Source organism: Felis catus, chromosome X (assembly GCF_018350175.1).
Source record: "Felis catus isolate Fca126 chromosome X, F.catus_Fca126_mat1.0, whole genome shotgun sequence".
Classification (NCBI taxonomy): Eukaryota; Metazoa; Chordata; class Mammalia; order Carnivora; family Felidae; genus Felis; species Felis catus.
In genome coordinates this window covers 71,597,329-71,620,335 of record NC_058386.1, presented here as the reverse complement: position 1 = coordinate 71,620,335, position 23,007 = coordinate 71,597,329, and the positions used below count along the sequence as shown (strand labels likewise).

General features: G+C 37.3%; 1 protein-coding gene and 1 non-coding gene across 2 annotated transcripts in view; one reads left to right on the top strand and one right to left on the bottom strand.

Annotated features, from left to right (window-relative positions):
- DACH2 (dachshund family transcription factor 2) overlaps positions 1–23,007 on the bottom strand; it is a 742,450-nt gene that overhangs the window by 668,502 nt on the left and 50,941 nt on the right. The gene's annotated exons all lie outside the window — the stretch shown is intronic.
- Positions 9,616–9,722, top strand: LOC111558906. The gene has a single exon (XR_002740016.1). It is a non-coding gene; the product is annotated as a U6 spliceosomal RNA (small nuclear RNA).

The window sequence follows — 23,007 nt, the reverse complement described above, 5'->3', positions numbered from 1 at the left end:
ACAGTAGAATTCCACTAATTCTCACTAATGACAAGAAAACTTGCTGCTGATGACCAATTTTAGAAAATCAGTAAACATTTTTTTGAAAATGGGTAAACATTTTTCAACAATTGAGGGGAAATTATTAGGCAATTTAATAGTTATTTTAAGGAAACCATTTACATAATCACTAAATATAATACAAAAAGTTAGATAACAAGACAAATACTTATTAATAAGCATTTTTTCAGAGTGCCTGGGTGGCTCAGTGGGTTAAGCATATGACTTCGGCTCAGGTCATGATCTCCCAGTTCATGGGTTTGAGTCCCACATTGGGCTCTGTACTGACAGCTCAGAGCCTGGAGCCTTTTTCAGATTCTGTGTCCCCTCTCTCTCTGCCCTTCCGCCTCTCATGCTCTTTCTCTCTCAAAAATAAATAAACATTATAAAAATTAATAAGCAATTTTTCTATAAAATCATTGAAAACCTAAAACCAAGAAAGTTAAGATTTAAATGTTTTTAAGGAGTAACAAATTGATATATTTTTCTTGGATATTTTATTTACACACTATCTTAGGTGTAACACATAGCATGATATTCATGCCTTCTCCTCATACTGGTTGTGAGACTTTAGGCAATCAACCAAAGCAAGAGTAAGGGAGAGACAGAGATACAGAAAGAGACAGAGACACAAAGACAGAGAGGGAGAGTGACAGAGAGGATTGAAGAGATACACCACTCTATACTTATCTAAGTAATCCTACCTGGAAGCCCATAATGTAATATAATTGCTCTAATTAATATCCTTTATAACTGTCAGACCGCACTTTGGTTGATGGCCCCTGATCTACCTGATCTTGGAATTCCAAGAACCACAGCTAGGATATGTCCACCTATGGCAATGTAACCTGAAAAGTTTCCATTACATCATATTTGTTACCTGTATTTACTCTGTTTATAATTCCTAAACACTTTGTTTCTTTTGCTTTCTACATGATCTTTCCTTCTTCATCTACCTGATTTCTTCTACAAGGTTATTAAATTCTTTGTTTCTTTTTCTAAGGTATTAGTATTTCTTTTTTATTAGTTTTATATGTAGTAAGGATCTCAATATTTCTAATATTTTTGTAGTTTTTATATTATCCATTATTCTTAAATTTAGGGCCATATTTCACTGCCAGTTTTGATTACTGACTTAACTACTATTTTATGCATTTTATATGTGTGTTGATATACTCCCTGAAATACTAGCATACTATTCAAATAAATAGGTCTTTCATTCTCTAAATAATTATTACTGTCTCAAGTTACTATTGTAAATATTTAGATATGATGAGTGACATATTTTCTGTAGTTTTATTACTAATAATGAATTTAGAGCTTATACATTAATTTTCTAAAAGGGCCATAGGGTAATTCTATTTTTACATTTTTGAGGAACCTCCATAGTGTTTTTCAGAGTGGCTGCACCAGTTTGCATTTCTACCAACAGTGCACAAGTGTTCCTTTTTCTCTACATTCTCACCAACACCTGTTGTTTCTTGTGTTGTTGATTTTAGCCATTCTGACAGGCATGAGGTGATATCTCATTGTGGTTTTGATTTGTATTTCCCTCATTATGAGTGATGTTCAGCATCTTTTCATGTGTCTGTTGGCTATCTGTATGTCTTCTTTGAAGAATGTATATTCATTTCTGCCCATTTTTTAATTGGATTATTCATTTTTTGGGTGTTGAGTTTTATAAGTTCTTTATATATTTTGGATACTGACCCTTTACCAGATATGCACTAGTAGGTATTTTCCCAAAAAACACAAAAATACCAATGCACAGGGATACATACATCCCAATGTCTATAGCAGCATTATTTACAATAGTCAAATTATGGAAACAGTCCAAGTGTCCATTGACTGATGAATGGATAAAGAAAATGTGGTGTATACATATGCAATAAAATATTACTCAGCCATAAGAAAGAATGAAATATTGCCATTTGCAACAGCATGGATGGAACTAGAGGGTAAAATGTTAAGGGAAATAAGTCAGTCAGAGAAAGACAAATACCATGATTTCACCCATGTGTGCAATTTAAGAAACAAACAAATGAGCAGAAAAAGAGACAAATAAAAAACAGACTCTTAGGGGCGCCTGGGTGGCGCAGTCGGTTAAGCGTCCGACTTCAGCCAGGTCACGATCTCGCGGTCCGTGAGTTTGAGCCCCGCGTCAGGCTCTGGGCTGATGGCTCGGAGCCTGGAGCCTGTTTCCGATTCTGTGTCTCCCTCTCTCTCTGCCCCTCCCCCGTTCATGCTCTGTCTCTCTCTGTCCCAAAAATAAATAAAAAATGTTGAAAAAAAATTAAAAAAAAAAACAGACTCTTAAATATAGAGAGCAAATTGGTAGTTGCCATAGGGGAGATGGGTGGGGAGTTGGGTGAAATAAATAAAGGAGATTAAGAGTACAGTTATTTTGGAGTGCCTGCATGGTATGATATATTCATCTTCCTTATTCTCTTATGAACAGATACTTGGGTTTCCATATCTTTGCTATTATAAATAATGCTCCAATAAACAGGGTGCATATATCTTTTCGAATTAGTGTTTTCATATTCATTGGGTAAAAACCCACCGGTGAAATTACTGGATCATAGGGTAATTCCATTTTTATTTTTTTGAGGAAACTCCAAACTGTTTTCCACAGAGGCTGCACCAATCTGCATTCTTACAAATACTGGATGAAGGTTAAAAGGGCATTTTAAAATTTCATGAATAGAAATTCTGATGCATAATTGTTTTGTTATTAGGTTAGAGTAGAAGAGCAGAATGGGGCCGAGTGGTTTGCAAATTTTTTTTTCCAAATAGGATGTTCATAAGATCAATGAGGCATTTTAGATACTATGTTTATTTCATTTTTATTAAGTTTTTTAAACATTTATTTAGAGAGACAGAGAGAGACAGAGACAAGTGGGAGAGGAGCAGAGAGGGAGGGAGACAGAATCTGAAGCAGGCTCCAGGCTCTGAGCTGTCCTCACAGAGCCCAACACAGGGCTCAAACTCACCAACCATGAGATCATGACCTGAGATGAAGTCGGACACTTAACTGACTGAGCCATCCAGGCGCCCCAAGTTTTTTTTTTATTTTAATTTCAGTATAGTTAATTCCAGTATAGTTAAAATATAGTTTCAGTGTACAATATAGTGATTCAACAATTCTATACATTACTCAATGCTCATCATGATAAGTGTACTCTTTAATCCCCATCAAGTATTTCACCAATCCCCATACCTACTTCCCCTCTGCTAACCATCAGTTTGTTCTCTATAGTTAAATGTTTATTTCATTCTCAACTTTCCTATTATTTCTATTTCTTTTTAAAGATTCTTTTATTATTGCATTATTCAAAGATACAATTTTGTATTCCAATGCCATATTGAATAAAGTAGTCTCTGCATAGTTATTACGATCCTATTACTTTTCAATGTTTATTAACTATTGCTACTCACTAGTGTTATCTCCCTCCCATTTCAACTACATTAATTTTAACCAAATCCCTCTTGAAAAGCCCCTGGAGGAAAAGTTACAGAGAGGGAAGGAGGCAAACCATAAGAGACTCTTAAATACTGAGAACAAACTGAGGGTTGAATGGGGGTAGGGGAGAGGGGAAAGTGGGTGATGGACACTGAGGGGGCACTTGTTGGGATGAGCACTGGGTATTGTATATAAGTCAATTTGACAATAAATTATATTTTTTAAAAAAGAAAGAAAAGTCCCTGGAGCAGTATTTATTGAATTCAGCATTCAACCCAATATTCCTTAACACAATTAAAAACTACCAAACAGGTATTCAGAAAGACACCTATTTCCAAAAATATGAAACTTTCACTTATAGTTATATTTTCTAAATCCATGATATCTCCATGGCAACATTTGCTGGTCTCAACTTGTCTATATATGCTCAAATACTGCATCGAATTTCAGTTCAATAATATATTTAAAGGTGGTTGTTATAATGCACACAAAATCATTATATTGCTGGACAAGTTATTAATATACATAACTTAGAGTTTGATAAGTATATATCGATTTGTTTATTCAGAAATGGAGGAAATAATCATTGGATATAGTGAAATTTTTTCTACTTATAGAATATAGAGCCACATAGTCATATCTGAAAACTGCTAACAAAGTTGCCAAAAGGAAGTAACACTGTAATACTCAGATATGGCTCATTTACAATTATCATAATAAGTTCTTTTGAGTCTAACACATGTCAAACTGACTTCTTTTCTTGTAGGAATATGAGTCATGATCTATCTGTACTCTTATCCAGTTACTTCAAATAGCAGAACTCCCCTCACATGCTATCAAGAAGATAAGGACCTGGCACTTGTGTCTATATACCCTTACCAACTGCTTCTCAAGCTACTCAGTTAATTAGTAAGGGGCAGGTGCTCAGAAATAAAGTGGCACAGACCTCAAACAAATGTAAACTCAATCAAAGGGAACTAGATGACTAGCAGACAGGAGTCTATGGAAGGAAGACTTCCTTTTTATCCCATACTCTTTTGTAATTTTTCTTAACACATGCATCCATTACTTATTCAAAAATAATGAGCCTCAATTTTATAAAAGGCTATGTATATTCTGCAAGATAGGATACTAATCCATTACTTGTATATGATTAGATATTATTAAAACACTTAAAATTATCTTGCATAGTTTTAAAAATAATACATATTGGGGCGCCTGGGTGGCGCAGTCGGTTAAGCGTCCGACTTCAGCCAGGTCACGATCTCGCGGTCCGGGAGTTCGAGCCCCGCGTCAGGCTCTGGGCTGATGGCTCAGAGCCTGGAGCCTGTTTCCGATTCTGTGTCTCCCTCTCTCTCTGCCCCTCCCCCGTTCGTGTTCTGTCTCTCTCTGTCCCAAAAATAAATAAACGTTGAAAAAAAAAATTAAAAAAAAATAATAACACATATTAAATTTTGCCATTACTGTTTTGCTTAGCAAACTCTTCCCATGGAGGGTACCAAAAAAAAAAAAAAAAAAAAAAAAAAAAAACCCAAAAACCTTCAGTTCATCTAGGTAATAAGATGTCAAGAATTCTTAAATAGAATTCCTGAGATTTAACTCTACCTTTTCCTCAGATCCACATATTTTAGAGATGTGCATCCAATTTGTCAACTATGTAATTTATTTCCACAAATTGTAGAGGAATAAATGGAGAAAGAAATATCTCCAATAAGAAGAAAACAATGTAATTATTTTTTTATGTTATGAAATATTTATTTTTTTAATATGAAATTTATTGTCAAATTGGTTTCCATATAACACCCAGTGCTCCTCCCAACAGGTGCCCCCCTCAATGCCCATCACCCACCCTCTCCTCCCTCCCACTCTCCATCAACCCTCAGTATATTCTCAGTTTTTAAGAGTCTCTTATGGTTTGGCTCTCTCCCTCTCTAACTTTTTTTTTTTTCTTTTCCCTCCCCCATGGTCTTCTGTTAAGTTTCTCAGGATCCACATAAGAGTGAAAACATATGGTATCTGTCTTTCTCTGTATGACTTATATAACTTGTGATTATTAAATAAAGTTAATGTAATTATGGGCATACTAGGAGGGACTGTAACCAAAATGAGAGAGAAGAGGTGAAACTATCTCACTCTCTACATCTTGTGCCATATCTTGACATCACAAGTGCTTTATTCATAATTTAATATTAATTTGTTTTTTAGAATGTTAATAACTTGAATAAAATAAATTTTATGTTTAACACAATAGGTTTAGGTTTCTCTTTATTTTTTACATGATAAGAGTGCTAAACGACTATGCATTCCCCTCTATTCAGCTAAATAGATGCAAGAAAATTCAGTTCAACCACAAGGTCCTTCACTGTGAACCCAAATGATTCCCTATGAAAACCATGAAAGCTACTAATTTTCATCATTTTGAATCTTAATAGACCAGATGTAAAATCCCATATAAATTTCTGAATTCAATAAATCATTCTATGCCACTATAAGAGGAATGGTTCCTCCAAAAGAAAATGTCCATCAAAAGATGCATGGATAAAGAAGATGGCAATCAAAAAGAATGAATTCGTGCTATTTGCAGCTATGTGGATGGAACTAGAGGGTATGATGCTAAGTGAATTCATCAGAGAAAGACAAATATCATATGACTTCACTCATATGAGGACTTTAAGATACAAAACAGATGAACATAAGGGAAGGGAAGCAAAAATAATATAAAAACAGGGAGGGAGACAAAAACATAAGAGACTCTTCAATATGGAGAACAAACAGAGGGTTACTGAAGGTGTTGCAGGGGAGTGGGATGGGCTAAATGGGTAAGGGGCATTAAGTAATCTACTCCTAAAATCATTGTTGTACTATATGTTATCTAACTTGGATGCAAATTTAAAAATAAATTAAATAATAATTTTTTAAACTGTAAAAAAAAAAGAAAATCAGAATAAAGATTTTTCCAATTATATGCCATGTACACGTCAAGTGTTGTGTTTTTTAAGATCTCTAAAATGAGATAAAGTGGGTAGGGAGAAAATTGAGATTATTACTTCAGAGAAGCCAAAATAAGAATGCCCAGAAGCCATCAAATGCCCAACTCTGCTGAGAGATGAAAGAAAATAAGGAATAGTTTGGAGTTAACTTTTTTTTTTCTATTTGGTAAAAACAAACAAACAAAACACACCTTCGTATATAAGGATGAGGAAGAGTAGTACACTGTATGTAGCTTACATAAAGAAGATAATTTTATATTAAACTAAATAGAAGCAAAGGAGGAGGTCTAAAACTAATACAGAAAACTCTCTGGATTTCATTTTATTTGTGACATAGATGTCACATGGAAATAAACTACTCTTTAACTCTTTAACTACTCTTAAACAGTCACAGAGAAACACTTTAAGACAGTATTTTAATTCTATCAACATTCATTAAATGTCTTCTGCATGTACTGTGGAGATCACTGACTTATCCATACTTACTTGGCTAGAGGCAAAACCAAGTAACTTGATCCACCAGTTTCATCCTTCTTCTGACAGCATCAAACTTAAGATAGCAATTTGTGAGCCACCCACCCATGAGTGATTACTGAAGCTGTTAGAATGAAAACTCAGAAGACCAGATAGGTTTTAATATGTATGAATTAATCATATAATAGAAAAGACTGAATTCTTAGCTCAGGAGTTCAAATTTAATACTAAAGGCAATTAAAAATCACTAAAAGAGGGGCGCCTGGGTGGTGCAGTCGGTTAAGCGTCCGACTTCAGCCAGGTCACGATCTCGCGGTCCGTGAGTTCGAGCCCCGCGTCGGGCTCTGTGCTGACAGCTCAGAGCCTGGAGCCTGTTTCAGATTCTGTGTCTCCCTCTCTCTCTGCCCCTCCCCTGTTCATGCTCTGTCTCTCTCTGTCTCAAAAATAAATAAACGTTAAAAAAAATTTAAAAAAATCACTAAAAGATCCACTAAAGATGGGGCGCCTGGGTGGCTCAGATGGTTAGGACTCCAACTCTTGATTCTCACTCAGTTCACGATACCCTGGTTTGTCAGATCGAGAGCGGTGTCAGACTGACAGCACAGAGCCTGCTTGGGATTCTCTCTCTCCCTCTCTCTCTGCCTCCCCCTCCACATAAATAAACTTAAAGAAAAGATTCACTAAAGACTCTTAAGGAAAATAAAAACAGCAAACTATACAAATTTTTTAAATGATTATGCTAGAAGCAATATGAAGGTAATCCAGAAGAATAAGGGACTGAAAAAGCTAGGAGGCAATTCCAACATTATAGTTACTGTGTGTTAGGGTAGACTAGAAATGGACAGTAGGGAAGGGGAAAAAAGGGGAAAGGGGGGGGTCAAAAGGCAGTAAAGTTTGAATGAGAATCATAAACTTGTAAAATGGAATCATACTGCTATACACAATTATAAAAAATATATACAATTATTATATATACAACTAATATTAATATAGACAATTATGAAGTGATTTAGAGATGAGAATTCTAAGCCCAGTTTGGAGGTATATAAACATGACTAAAGGCAGCTAGAATTCTAAGACCGGAAAGACGAAAAGCTATTGTTTCTGGAGTTTGAGGATCATTTTTGAAGAGGTAATAGTTTTAAGTCATGATCTCTTTAAGGAAGTAAATATAGAGGTAGAAAAACAGAGCCAACAATAGAATTTTTTATTCTTTAGCTATGGAGGTAACAGTGATGAAGAGTGATCAAAGAGACGTAAGAAAACCAGAAAATTATATTGTTACAGAAGGCAAGAAGAAAGATTTTCAATCTTTTCAAAAGCTGCAGAAAGGTCAAGGAAAATAAGACTGGAAAAAGATCACCTGAGTTTTTCAGTTTTCCACTAATATGTAAAATTTATGAGGTTATAATGAAAAATAATTCATCCTAAAGGATAATGACTATTACTGATTACATTTATAAAAACAAAACATATGATTAGCATATAATTCCATAAAGCGTGATTCAAAAATGTTATGAGCAAAAGCAGTATTATTTGGAAAAGTTTATATCTAAATAACTAGTTTGGATGCATAAATTCTGATGTGTTGATTAAATAACACATTGTAGACGTAGATATACTTCAGTGACTAATCTACCTTTATTTCTTTGTTGAGCAGTAGCCTGTTAATTATGCTCATTCTTTTTCTGAATCAACTTCTTTAAAGTATTTAATTTTGGTTCCTCAGTCTCACCATAGCAAATGGAATTTATTCCATTTACTTCTATTTTCCTTAGAAATTGGTCTTGGAGACTAATAAAATGCTGTCAGGAGATTACACTGAAAGAATATAAAGAGAGTGTGTAAACACATATAAATAAATTTTGTTCTATGGAAGTAAGTCACATACTTTGAAGTAGGAACTGACTCTTGTGCCTCATGGTAAAATTCTGTGGTAAGAAAACTGTGATTTTAGCCATTTGACCTTTTAGTGTGCTTAAGCTTCCCAAAATACAGATCGTACTACCATGAGAGCATTTACCCATTGCCTGAAAACATACACTTGACATTTGTTTGGTGGAACTTAACCTATCTAAAATGAATCAGATGAGAAGTGAATCTTCTACTTGAGGGGAAAATATAGAAGTCTATATACAGGGGCACCTGGGTGGCTCAGTCAGTTGGGCGTCCGACTTCAGCTCAGGTCATGATCTCACAGCTTGTGAGTTCGAGCCCTGTGTCTGGCTCTGTGCTAACAGCTCAGAGCCTGGAGCCTGCTTCAGATTCTGTGTCTCCTTCTCTCTCTGGCCCTCCCCCACTCACACTCTGTCTCTGTCTCTGTCTCTCTCTCAAGAATAAATAAACATTTAAAAAAATTAAAAAAATAAGTCTATAGTTTATAATGGTAAATCCACAATAGAAAAAAAGCAAAAGGAAAAAAAAAAGTTTCCCACCTAAAAATATAAAACCACAAAACAGGGGGGAAAAACGGGTAAAGCCTGCTTTAATTATTATTTAATCTTTATTAACCTCCAATTTAAAAAAATTTCAAGTCGACCTGGTTTGATATATCAAATAAAATCTTAGTTTTAGGAATATATATACATTAGTTCTACATTATAGTAACACAATTTAGGGTGCTAAATTTATTCTAAAATAGTCACATTTGTGCTCGCTTCAGCAGCACATATACTAAAATTGGAATGATACAGAGAAGATTAGCATGGCCCCTGCACTAGGATGACACGCAAATTCATGAAGTGTTCCATATTTTTCTGAGGGTTGATAGGAGGTGGGGGGAGGGGAAAGTGGGTGATGGGCCTTGAGGAGGGCACCTGTTGGGATGAGCACTGGGTGTTGTATGGAAACCAATTTGACAATAAATTTCATATAAATAAATAAATAAGTCACATTTGTCTTTAATGATAAAATCCCCTCATCTGAAATACAGAAGACAGATATTAGTTAATAAAATCCAGTATAAATAAAATATAATAGTATTATTATAATAGTATAATAGTATAAAGTAGTTTAATTAGTTATTGTTCTATACATGCAAACAAATGCAGATATAAAAGCCTCAGTCTATTTATGCTAAGATTTTCATTGTAGACTGTATAATACTTTTTGCAGAAAACATTACAATACTCACACAAAAAATTGCAGTGCCAATGCCCGCCAGCTCTTCAGAAGTAAAAGCAAAACAAGAAAGAAATACAATAAGATGTAAGGTTTGCAAAAGAAAATTAGTTAACTTCTTTTCAAACTGACTTGACAGAAGCACACTAATAAATACCAACATCTAGTCTCAGAATTAAGGCTTACTTTAGAGGAAAAACATAAAAAGATACTTGAATAAAAATCAGCAGTAATTTATAAGCAGCAAATAACCACAACAGCAAACTTTTTGTGTGTAGCAAGAATGTAGCTTCCACCCCAACAATGTATCTCAAATGACTTCATTGTGTTCTAAGCACAGATAAAATACTTTTCGTTTGATTATTTCTTTTAAAAGCTCCTTTTTGGGGATTCATCAGAAGAGAAAAGCCCCAAGGTCACCTGTCAATAACACAACAAACCCTCCGTAAATCAGAGTGCTTCACAAATAAATTCCTCATCAGTAATTAAAGCCAGGCTCTCTGGCCCTATGTTATCAGCTCATCAAATTCATTGCTCATCTAGAATAACAGATCCACATCTGCAGTCATTACAGCATGCCAGATAAATCAGTCCTCTCAATGATGCTTTGAGCCATCTCTGCTCCCTTTTAACCAGCCCGATATTTATTTCCCCCTGACATTTCTGACATTCTATTTACTGTAGGCAAATGGAACTCATACGGCACCTTGTAATGGCTTTACCAAATCCCATTGTGGAGCATATCTTAGAAGACTGATGGTTGCAATAAATAAGGTTTTATGGTGTAAGTGTGTGCTTCCAACTTTTTTCTCCTAGAATTTGACTTCTGCTGCAAAGGTTTATTACACTTGATTGCAGGTGGAAAACTAGTAGCCATTTAGAGCTTTGTTAACTAAAGGTCAGCAAAAAACTTTTGAGCTGATGTCAGCGTTTCTTGTCTTTCTTTTATTTTCTTTTAAATTAATTCTCTATCAAAGGAATCCTGAACAGAAGTTTGCAGAGTCAAAGTCCATAGACTAACAACAATAAAGCTACTACTAATTCATTCCTTTGCTTTTTAAGTGTTTTTTTTTAAAGTATCACAAGGTTAAAAGAAGGTTTTAAAATTATCATTCTTAAAAGGATATAACCACAACTGAGAAAAATTAGACACATTCTAAATGCAAAAGTTCATGCATTTTAATATAAAATAGCTTTTGTGAACATGAAGTAACAAGCAATTCAAGGAAAATCTAGATGGTAATCATGCATTGGTATTTTTAAAGAGCCCCTCCTTTTTTTTATCTTCATGAGTGAACCAATACTGTGAAGAAAAATAAAACTAGAAAATTTAACAGTTGTGTTACTCTAGTAAACCAGACAAATTTGGGGTGGCTCTGCACAAACTGTTCTTCACTGAGTTGCACTATCTTTCTTGGCAGCAATTATGCAGGGCTCAAAGAGACTTGTATTAAATTAATGAGACTAGCATTAAATTAATATCACAATGTTAGTGGAGCTCACTGTTGGCATATATTAAACTTATTTCTTTATGCCACAATAATATTTGAAAGAAGAACTATCAACTTTTTTGTTCCTTTCTTTTCTTCATGAGCACAAAGCTAAAGCACATAGTAGGTTGTGAATGCTGAGATTAACTTCTGAATACTGATTTAAAAGGACACAATATAGTCTTTTCCTTAATGAAAATTCTGTATTTATCACTCTATTATTTGTTCGTACAGATTCTACTGCTCTCAGAAGCCAAAGTTTGAATACATTGGATTTTTAAATAATGCCTAAAGCATCAAGTTGCTGGGCCATGATACACAAGTGGAAGGAGACATGGCCCTACCCCCTTAAGCCTCCTGCCACTCAAGTCAAGCAGGGGGAAAGAAACACAAATTCTAAGTTGAAACTTTTAGGAAGCTTGTGTTATCTGCACTGAAATTGAAATTATGCATGATTTTTCTTAGGACTCCAAGGAGTACAAACAATAAAGAAATTCTGAGCAAGACAAATCTGCCTACTAAAAAGATAGAGTAAATCACATAAAGCCCTCTGAAAAATAAAATATTTCATTTCTGCCTTCACTTAACACTGTACATATCATTAACCTCAAGGTAAACTCCAATTTTGATTGATCCTGTAAATTAAGGAAATGTAATCCAAGAAAACAACAAACTTGGCTTGAGAGTTTGTATTTATAGTGGGCTACATTGGATCAACAAACTCATCATTTCCCTTTACACACACCATGAAAGGTGTTATTCATTCAAAGGTCCATAAAGGACCATTCATCCCAGACATTCTTTTCTAATCTTGATTGGCTAATGAAGCTAATCGTAAGAAACAAACTCCCTTGTCTTTATAAACTGTTGTCTTGCCAGTAGCTGAAAGACAGAAACCCTAAAATAAATGATGTCTTAAAGACTGCAGATGAGAAAACTGAGAGATGCCAAGGAGTGGAGCTGATGTGCCCAAAGTCACATAGCTAGGTAATGGATGAATAGTAGAAACTAAGACCCAGTAAGAACCTCAAGCCTCATTCCTATGAAATAGTAGACATGATCATTAATAGTTTCAACTGTCATGCTTTGTTGGGCCCTGTCAGCATGCTGCTTTCTTGCACTGTACCTGAAGCAGCAGCAGGACTCAGTTGAAGAAACTTATGATCTCTACTTCTAAACCTCCTAAAGCAGGTAGAGGGAAGTGCCACTTTTGAACTCTCAGCACTAAATTCAATTCCTGGCACACAGGTGGAGTTCAGTAAATATTAGTTGTTTTGGGAAAATGAATAAAATTTTACATCATAAGATGGCCAATGGGGCTAAAACAAGCTCTGGTCTCTAGCTTAGAGACCCCTCTTCTGGGTTCTTCTTGCCCTGTTTGCCGCACGAGCCAAAACCCCACAGATATGGAAGCTGACAACTATAAATTACCCTTCCCACTTGCATTCTGCACTCAGATCTTTGGAGAAACAGTCTCCTCTGAGCCCACCAGTGTTAAATAAACCTCTGATCCACCAAGATCTCCACCTCCGAGTGCCACTTGGTTTTTCCGTCAGCATTTCAGCCTGGTTCCATAATATATTTGGTTCCCTGACAGGGCCACGCTGGCCCATATGTTGCCACCGGTTTGGAAGAATGGCGAGGCGGTGACAGAAGGAGGAATCGCAAGGGAGAAGGTGCGCCCTGCCTGAATTTCAGCAGTCTCCCACTGGGTCGCCTCAGGCCAGCCCAGCTCTGCTGTTCCCGCCGGACTCGAGGAGACTTGGCAGATGAGGACCTGGACCCGACGTCAGAACCGGTAAGGCTGGGGCCCAATCTAGTCAGGCCCACTCACAAGAGTGGAAGGGGGACCTGATCACTCCCTGGAGACTTCAGAAGTCTCACAGGTAGGAATTCTATGGGAGGGAATGTAATAACCTCTGGTATGTATGTGAGTATGAGTGTGCAACTCGGTCTAGCTTGCCTGCCGAGTTCAATTCTGTGGCTCCACAGGCAGGCACCCTTAAGGTCCCCAAAAGCCCATGGAGTCTGAGTGAGCCCATCTGTGATTCCGTGGCGAATGCCACACAGCGTATGGCGGCATTGGAATAGTTTCTGATCATAAGTCACAAAGCTGAGACCGCTACAGCTAAGCGTCACCTAAGTTCCTTCAGGACACAGCCAGACAGGCATCTGACTCATCTCCTCATTAGAGGGGGCACCCCTATCCCTCTGTCTATGCGACTCTGCCTCACGGGAATATTATGGGGTTGGGACAGACCAAAGAAGGGTTTTTTGGGAGACTATGGAATTAAGATAACCCCCAGCACATTAAGAACCCTATGTGAGTTAGAACAGCCCACTTTTGGTTTAGGAGGGCCCTCTGAAGGAACCTTAGATGTCCCAATGGTCCACTGCATCTGGCATGTTGTCTCCAGAGACCAAGGTCACCCTGATCAATTTCCATACATCGACCTCTGGCTTGAAATTGCCCAAAATCATCCGCCTTGGGTGTGATTCATCCATAGCAAGCAGAGCCAGGCAAAGGTTTTAGCTGCTTTATCTGGAGACTCACCCAGGGAGCCAAAGGAGCAACCCACCTCTCCCCTAGTGTTTGCAGGACACTGGCAGGAAGATCCTGTCTTTCTGCCACCTTATGACTCACTGGGCTCCCTCCTCCCTGACCCTGAGCTTGAAACTCCTCCCCCCATCTGTCTCTCCACACTGCCGCCCTTGTCTCCTCTCCTAGACCGGACCGGAGAACCCTCCCCCACAAGAACCAGCAGCCAGATTGCACCCTTGGACAGGTGCAGGAGCTCTCCAGATGCCGGTCAACATCTGCCAGTACCAAGAGGCTCTCCTCCAGGGTATCAGAACAGGGGCTGAGAAGCCCATAAATATTCCCAGCAGCAAGGAGATTCCCCCAGAGATTATTATAAGAGACTATGTGAGGCTTACACACTGTTTGCTCCAGAGGCACAAAAGAACCACAACAAAAGGGGGGAGGCCCAGAACCTCCTTAGCAAGGGGTCAGTGAGCCTACTGCAAGGAAAAAGGACATTAAAATAATAAATGTCCCAACCAGGGAAGGTCCCAGAAACCCAGCCGATACCAGGAGGAGGAACCTCGAGAAGGGGACCTTATTGGTCTGGCCGATATAGAATCAGACCGAAAGGGACACTGCCTCTCTCTCCCTGTTCTTCTGCCTAATAGATGTGAGGGATTCCCCCTCATTTCCCAGGTTAACAGCTGTAATTGGAGCCAACTGTGGTTAGTCTACCTCGGGATGGGGACTTTAAGGAATGTTCCCAAGCAGTTGCTGAAACTCCATTTGTTTCAAGGAAATTCCCAGTCTTCTCTGGCCTGATGTGCACTCCATATTTCCACTTTGGTGGAAAAACAACATGGTGTCTGCTCCTCTGTCTGAGTTAAGGTTTTGAATTAGGTTTTCCTTCTCTGCCTTCTACTGGCACCTTGCCTCTTCTGCCTGCCCCTCCCCCTGCTGTTTCTGCACCAACTTGGGTGTGGTCTATATAATTGGTTCCTATACCCTCCTCAGTGCCTCAGGCACCACTGGCTCCTCCTCCCATCCTCAAGGTCAAGGAGTCAAGTGCACCCCCTTGGATATCTAGGTCTTTTCCAAATAGAATGAATTGCTGAAGCTTTGATTACTGAACATAGGTTTGTGTTTTTAACTTCTTATTGAAGAGAAATTAAAGCTACTTGGGCCTATTGGAAAACATGCTTTGTACTTAATTGGTTCATGAATTTACCATCTAAAAAATTCTGGTGTAAACACCTCTCAGTTGGTTACTAAGTCCTCAATTGGAGACTAAGTTTTCCTAAGAATTAAATTCTGTTAAGTGTACTTGACTGATGGAAATAAGGAAAGCAACCCTGTATGTAGGAAAGTAGGAAGTATGTAAGAAAGATATAAGGAATGGAAATACATTTTTGTTGAGGGTAGAAGAAAGTAATTTTGTCCTAAATGAGACTGGTTATTTGGACAGAAATGGCTTTGGGACAAAGTTTGAAGACAAAAAAAAAGTTGTAAAAGGTTCATAAAAGGAAATCTTTAAAAAGGAATTTTACATGTGCTCAGGATGAACTAAGGTTGAGATGAATGGAATTTTAAAGTACACTGGTATAAGGTTGAAATTCTGCTTTTCTCTCTGCTCAAATGTCAAAGTGTTCTTGCATTGTTGATCTGCTCTTGATAAGACAATGCAAACAAAGGTTTGTCTTCCAGGAAAACCAAAGTTTTATGTTTCATCTTTATCAGGTCTTTGATTACTAGTTAAAATTTCTCAATGTTAAAGGAGCTAGGTTTTGGTAACAACTATATAATGCTATATATTCACCTATAGGATCTTTTATTGCCACCTTGGTTGAATAAATAAAGTTTTAAGATTCGTAATGATCTGTAATCCTATTTAGGATGTACTTATAACTTCCTAAGGTTTTAACAAACTTCCCAGGATTTAAATGGTAAATGAAGTCTTTTTGACCAATTAGGCCTTTTTATTTGGGATGCTAAGTTACTTGGAAAGGCACTGTCATACAATGGTAAACCTTAGGTTGTATTGCACAGGTAAATGCTGTAACTGCCCAAATATATATGCAATTCCTAAAGTTTTAATGTTTTGGTATAAGGTCATCACTTAATATTCTGATTACTTGAAGTGTTACGTGTCACAGAAATAACCGAATTTCTTTGTCAATTGCATCATAATGAACTCTCATCAGATCTTTAACAATGTCTATTTCTGACATTTTATCATTTATATTGTTCTTATTCTCTCACAAAACGTGTTTCTTCTTCAAGGAGATTTATAAAAGGACTTTGGGGACAAATGCAGGTATTCGACATCTTTAAGATTAATACTAAAATGGGTAAGAATTTCCAGAACTAAAAAGCTGCATTCAAATTGAACAAGAATTAGGAACATGGGATTAAATGAACTGAGGAACATTATAGTTTTGTGATTCTTGTTGAAAATATTGCTGGTTCTCTAATGTTTGCTCTTCCAGATTAAGGAAACTTTCTCTTAAGATATCTATGATATACAGAAATGTCATAACATATTTATTTGTAAACTGAAGCATTTATCTTTTCTCTCTACATAACTCCCCTGAAATTCAAAAACTCTCAGTGAGTATTCTTTCTTTCATGGCAATTACAATTGTTTGCATAAGTTCAATAAGAATCTGTTCATCTTGTGACAGGTCACCATTCAAATATTGGTTTTACCAAGGCTTTGACTGGAATGTCATATTTGAGAGTTGCATTCATAAACTCAGATATGACCAGACAGCTTTAAGGAACTAAGATTGACTTTATGAAACATGGAACCATAAAGCCCGTTGGAAATGTTGGCCTGATACCTTGCTTACAGAGTTCCCAGCAGCCTCACCAGGTGAGTAAAGAAGGTCACTTCCTGGCAGGTACAGGAACCTCAGGATATCTTGGTGACCTCATGAAGGGGAATTCGCCCAATTCTACAGGTATTGCAGGCCTGTCTGATGGCAAGTATTTGGCTTGGCTTCTGGCCTGGAGAGGCTACTAAAAGTTCAACCCATAGATTCCTTATAAAAGGTTCCAGCAAAGCAGACTTTAAAAGATCTTCATGGACTCTTAAAAACTGAGAATAAACTGAGGGTTGATGGGGGTGGGAGGGAGGGGAAGTGGGTGATGGGCATTGAGGAGGGCACCTGTTGGGATGAGACTGGGTGTTCTTTAGAAACCAATTTGACAATAAATTTCATATTAAAAAAATAAAAAAAAGCTCACCGAATAAATAAATAAATAAATAAATAATCCACATGATCAATCTCTATTCTTTTTTTAATTTTTTTTAATGTTTATTTCTGAAGGAGAGAGACAGCATGAGCGGGAGAGGGGCAGAGAGAGAGGGAGACACAGAATCTGAAGCAGGCTCCAGGCTCTGGGTTGTCAGCACAGAGCCCAATGCAGGGCTGGAACTCACAAGCTGTGAGATCATGACCTGAGCTGAAGTCAGATGCCCAACCGCCCAACTGCCCAACCGCCCAACTGACTGAGCCACCCAGGTGCCCCAATCAATCGCTATTCTTGCTGAGCTTATGTAAATATTTAGGCCAGGTTTGTTAAGACTGGACTTGTTCTACAAATGCATTGGTCTCAATTTGGCTATCTCAGGAAAGGGGGGGTGGGGTTTAGAGGGAAAAACTATGTTTCAACAATGCACCATTATGGATGTTAAATTCTAGTTATGATCGCCTTTAAATGTTTGTTGTTTGCCTAAACTAGACAACTTGAGGTAAACTTCAGAAAAATTGTCACACTATTTCATGTATAGATAATCTTCTGTGCTTATTATTCTGCGGGATAATAATAAGACCTCATGGGCATAAGATTATTTAAACAACTGGAAAACAGGATGGATCTCTAAATATGCAAACAATATCTTCCCTAAACCTGATCTGACAGTTACCAGAAACCTACCCCTTTCGAAAACTTGGAGGTGGACTTTACAGATATACCACCAAATAGAGGATTCAGTTTCAGGTATCACCCCGTGGGTCCATCACTCCAGAGTTAAGAAGGCCAACTCAGAGGAACCCTCAACCTGGCAAAGTGATACAGATCCAGTCAACCTGCTTAAACTGACCCTCAAAAAGACACTGGCCCCTGACATCTCCTGCCCTGCTCCAGCCACACCCCAGAAGCTGGCTGGCCTGTGCATGACAAAAGCTTGAGGAATCAACGTGTGGGCCAAGCCCAGGGGTTCGGATGCAACTCTGCCAGCCCTTCCCCCTTACTGGTGTCAGAGCTCTGATCTTGCTTCTTGCTGTTGGGCTAATAGAGACTGCACCAACAAACTGGACATGGAACAGATGGCAGACTCCCTGTTAACCTTACGAAGCCAAATAAACTCCCTGGAAGCAGTGTCCCTCCAAAATAGGTGAGCCCTCGACCTCCTCACTTCAAGAAAAGGAGGGACTTGTATCTTTCTGGAGGATGAATGTTGCTATTTTGTAAACAAATCAGGAATAGTCAGGACTAAGGTTAAGTAACTCAAGGAAAGAGTTCAACGTAGACAACAGGAAAATATCAGTTAATGGAGAGAATGGGATCTCACAGACTGGGCATTCTGGCTCCTATCCCTGGCAGGGCCCCTCCATTCCATAATTTTACTTGTGACCATTGGCCCCTATATACTAAATACCCTGGTATGTTTTATTGAAAACACTGCTGCTCGCCAAACTGCAGCACATATCCTAGCCCTCCGAGGGTACCAACCCCTAGAGCTAAAAAGTGATGCCTAATAAAAGATTTTTTAAAAAGCATAAAAGGAGAGAATGTTGAGAAAATGAATAAAATTTTACACCGTAAGAAGGCCGATGGGACTAAAACAAGCTCTAGTCTCTAACTTAGAGACCCCTCTTCCGGGTTCTTCTTGCCCTGTTTGCCACACACGTGAAAACCCCCACAGATATGGAAGCTGACAACTATAAATTACCCTTCCCACTTGCATTCGGCACTCAGATCTTTGGAGAAATGGTCTCCTCTGAGCCCGGTGGTGTTAAATAAATCTCAGATCCACCAAGATCTCCGAGTGCCGCTTGGTTTTTCTGCCAGCATTCCAGCCTGGTTCCATAACAGTTTAAGGAGGGAATATAGGAGAAATATATATGCAAAAATTTTTAACTATATACTAGAAAGAAGACTTTACCTCTCTAATTTATTCATATATGCTAAGACTGTCCTACAAAGATGCCAGTCAGAATAAAGTAGTGCTAATAATTGTTATGTTTCTTTATACTTGAGAATATTGAAAAAGGAAAGTTTCATAACATCCTGTATGATGCAGTTAAATATTACTATCTGTATTTTACAGAAGGTAAATTCAGGAACAAAAGTGTGAAGTTGGGTGTTCACAGTCAAATAGGAAGTTTATGACAAAATTGACACTATAATCCATGAACCCTGATCTTCAATGTTTAACAAAACCAATTGTACCAGCTATAATGGCTGCATGATGATAATAAAAGCTACATTTTTATAATGCTTTTCCTGGTAGAAGTTCAAAATCCTCTACAAAGACATTGTCTGCCCAGTAGTTTTGTAAATACCAATCTATAGATAGACAAAGAAAAGTAACCCTGTCACTTTATAAGTGAGGAAAGAGATTTAGCAAGGCTAAATGACTTTGTCATGGCTACATGTTTGTAAATTCTGGAGCCATAACTTGAATTGGGTCTTCTCTTGTCTAGCTTCTGGTGTTTTTCCTGATGCCTTCCTGGTAAGTGGAATGCATATATTTGTATTTTGAGAAGACAAGTGTGCAAATCATTTTATATTTTACAAATGCAGTATGTACTTTACCAAAAATGTTCATGTAGACAGCCAATACAAGGAGGGAAAGTACCAAACAGACCTCAGACACAACCATCATCTGGTCCCAAAGATTCTCAGTGAAGTGCATTCTTCAGCATGTGCCAACAAAACACTAAGAGAAGGTTTAAAAAACGAGTGTAGTTTCTTCCTTTTGGAACATGTCCCAGTGAAAACAACTTAAGAACAAGTTAAATGTATATACCAAGGAGTTCAAATTCATATGGAATCCTTACTAAACAGATTGATAAAACAGGCATGGTTCATCAGGAATAGCTTGCCAGCAAAGGATTGATTAGAATTTGCCTTTCTACACATAGATGACAGCTGACACTAATCTTTCTACAATAGAACCCCAGGCAAGTCATTTTCCCTCCCTATAAAATGAGGGAAAAGTCTGATTTTACATACCAGAGTTTTATGAAGGTTCAATGAGAGAATAAATGTAAAAACACTTTGTAAAGCATGAAAGCTATTTATCTGGAGTAGGCAACAGGTAAGAGCTCATAACTCCATTAAAAACTTTTGAAGATAAAGAACCACCTCTTAGCTGTCTTCAAAATTCCTTGTTCAGATGGAACATTATACACAGGTGGCATTTATTCATTCATGGATTTTTTTTCATTCACTCAGCAAACCCATTTATTGAATTGAGTTGTTAAAATGAATGAAATAAAATAGTCTCCAAAAAGAAAACTTATTCCCTATTCCCCAAGGCTATCATTCCAGCCGCTTTCAAATCATTTTCAAATGATTGATTTAAAGTATCCAAGGGCTAGAAATATATAGTTCTGTTTTTATTATAAGTAAAAGCATATATCATTTATAAATTGCCTTTCTTATTAATAAAGAGGAAAAGAAAAAAATATACTACAATATGTGTCATATCCTCATGCAAAAGCCTTGTTTCTTTATCAAGGTCAACTACACAGGGCTTCCTTTCAGGTATATGGAATAGGTAGTCATTTACATAATACAATTTGAGGAGCACTCAGGATATAATTCCTACCCCCCCCCCCCCCAGATGCCTACCTCAGCTTCTTGGTTTTGTTTAAAAACAATCATTGCATTAAGGACTTTTTTTGGAACTTGAAAACTTCTATCTTCAAGATTCTTATAGTAAAAGTCAAATAACTCTAGCTGTTACACCTTGAACTACTATGACAATGCTTTTTGACTTTGACAGCTGAGAACAAGGTCCTGAAATAGCATTTCCTGAAGTAAATTCTGAGAGACACCAATCTCAGGAAAGGCTTTGTGAAAAGAAAAATGTTCTATGATCAGAAATAATTAGAAAACTTTGTCTATTGCCTTTTCCACTTAGATATGTGAAAACAGAATACAAATTAGCATTTTACAGGCTAAAGATTGTAAATGCTGCCATTAAGAAACCGATTTAGATTTCATAGACATTTGAAAATAGATTTTCCTCTCATTTGGGAAGGAGGATTCTTTAAAACCCTCAAAACTCATTTTTGTGTGTGTGTGTGTATATACATTTGGAGAAATGCACTTTATAGAAGTGGAACACAACTATTACCAGCCAGGTACCCCTGGATAAGTCACTTATTTTCTGTGAGCTTTGGTTTCCTTGCTATAAAATAGGCATTATTTCAAGAATCCAATGAAATAAGGCATGTAAAAGTGCCTCAGAAATTATAAATTATTCCTCATTTTTAGTTACTTCTAATTCTCATTACCTTTTATTATATTGTTGGACTTGTGCTAGGCAGCAAATTATTCTAACTGTACTCTTATCATATATTGCTTTAAATCCAATCTGAAAAGTATTTCTTTGATGCCTTGAAATTTCAGTGTAAATTAACCATTGCTAAGGTGTGAACAGTTTTTTTGATTATGTCAAAATAATACCTTGTATTCCAATTTACCCCTTTCCTAAATTTTAAGTTAATCGAAACAACTCATTCAAAATATAATGTCCCTAGGCCAGCCCACAAAGGCTTATTTAATGTATAAGTACCTGAAGTAATCGTTCTATTTCTAATAGACCCAACTACTACTGAGATCAGGTCTTTAGAAACTGCTTGGTCCAGTCCTGGGAAGTACTTGTGGCAGTCCTACAAACATCAACATAACCAAAAAACTATCATGTTTATGTCACATATCTTAACCTCTTGAGACTTCAATTACAGAAAAGTATCCTTGCTTAACAACAACAAATGTATGAATTTAGACATGTCTTTCTACAAGAAATTTGATTCAACAAAGGCTTCTGGTATATCTAGTCTGTGGCAGAAACAGTTCTAAGTTCTGGGGAGACAATAATGAACAAGGCAAACAAAAATCCTACCTTCTTGGAACTTTTATTTTAATGAAAGAAATGCATACTGACATTCAGCCAAAGAAGTCATGGACACATATTCACCATTAGGTCTTGGTAAGACAAGGCAAACACTTTTAAGAAGTAACTTGAATTTGCTCCACGTGTGCTTAACTCCCCATCTACTTAAAAAAGCTAATAATAATTAATAATTAATAATAATAAAGTAATGGGGTGCCTTGGTGGCTCAGTCGGTTCAACGTCCAACTTTGGCTCAGGTCATGCTCTCACAGTTGGTTTGTGGGTTTGAGCTCCGCATCAGGCTCTGTACTGACAGCTCAGAGCCTGGAGCCTGCTTTGGATTCTGTCTCCCTCTCTCTGCCCCTCCCCCACTTGTGCTCTGTTTGTGTGTCTCTCTCTCTCAATTTAAACTTTAAAATTTTTTTTAAATAATAATAAAACGCCAGCAAAAACAACAGCAGCAACAACCATCACAAGAACAATGCTCCTCATTTCTAAACCCAGGAATTAGATTAAGGGATTAGAAATGTGACTGTTTCCCTACCTTTCTTGGACTTTATCCCACCCTCCTCCATAATCCCATTATAACACCTTAGACACCTACTTTCCTTTTAGATAACACCTCTCCTCCTCTCCATTCTCATTTCCCAACTCCAGTTAGTTTATAAGTGTATGATTCTTAAGTACTATCTGCTGAAGAATAACCCAAAGACCTTGATAAAAATACATATTCCTGGGTCTTGCTGAGAAACTGAAATCAGAAATGAAAGGAA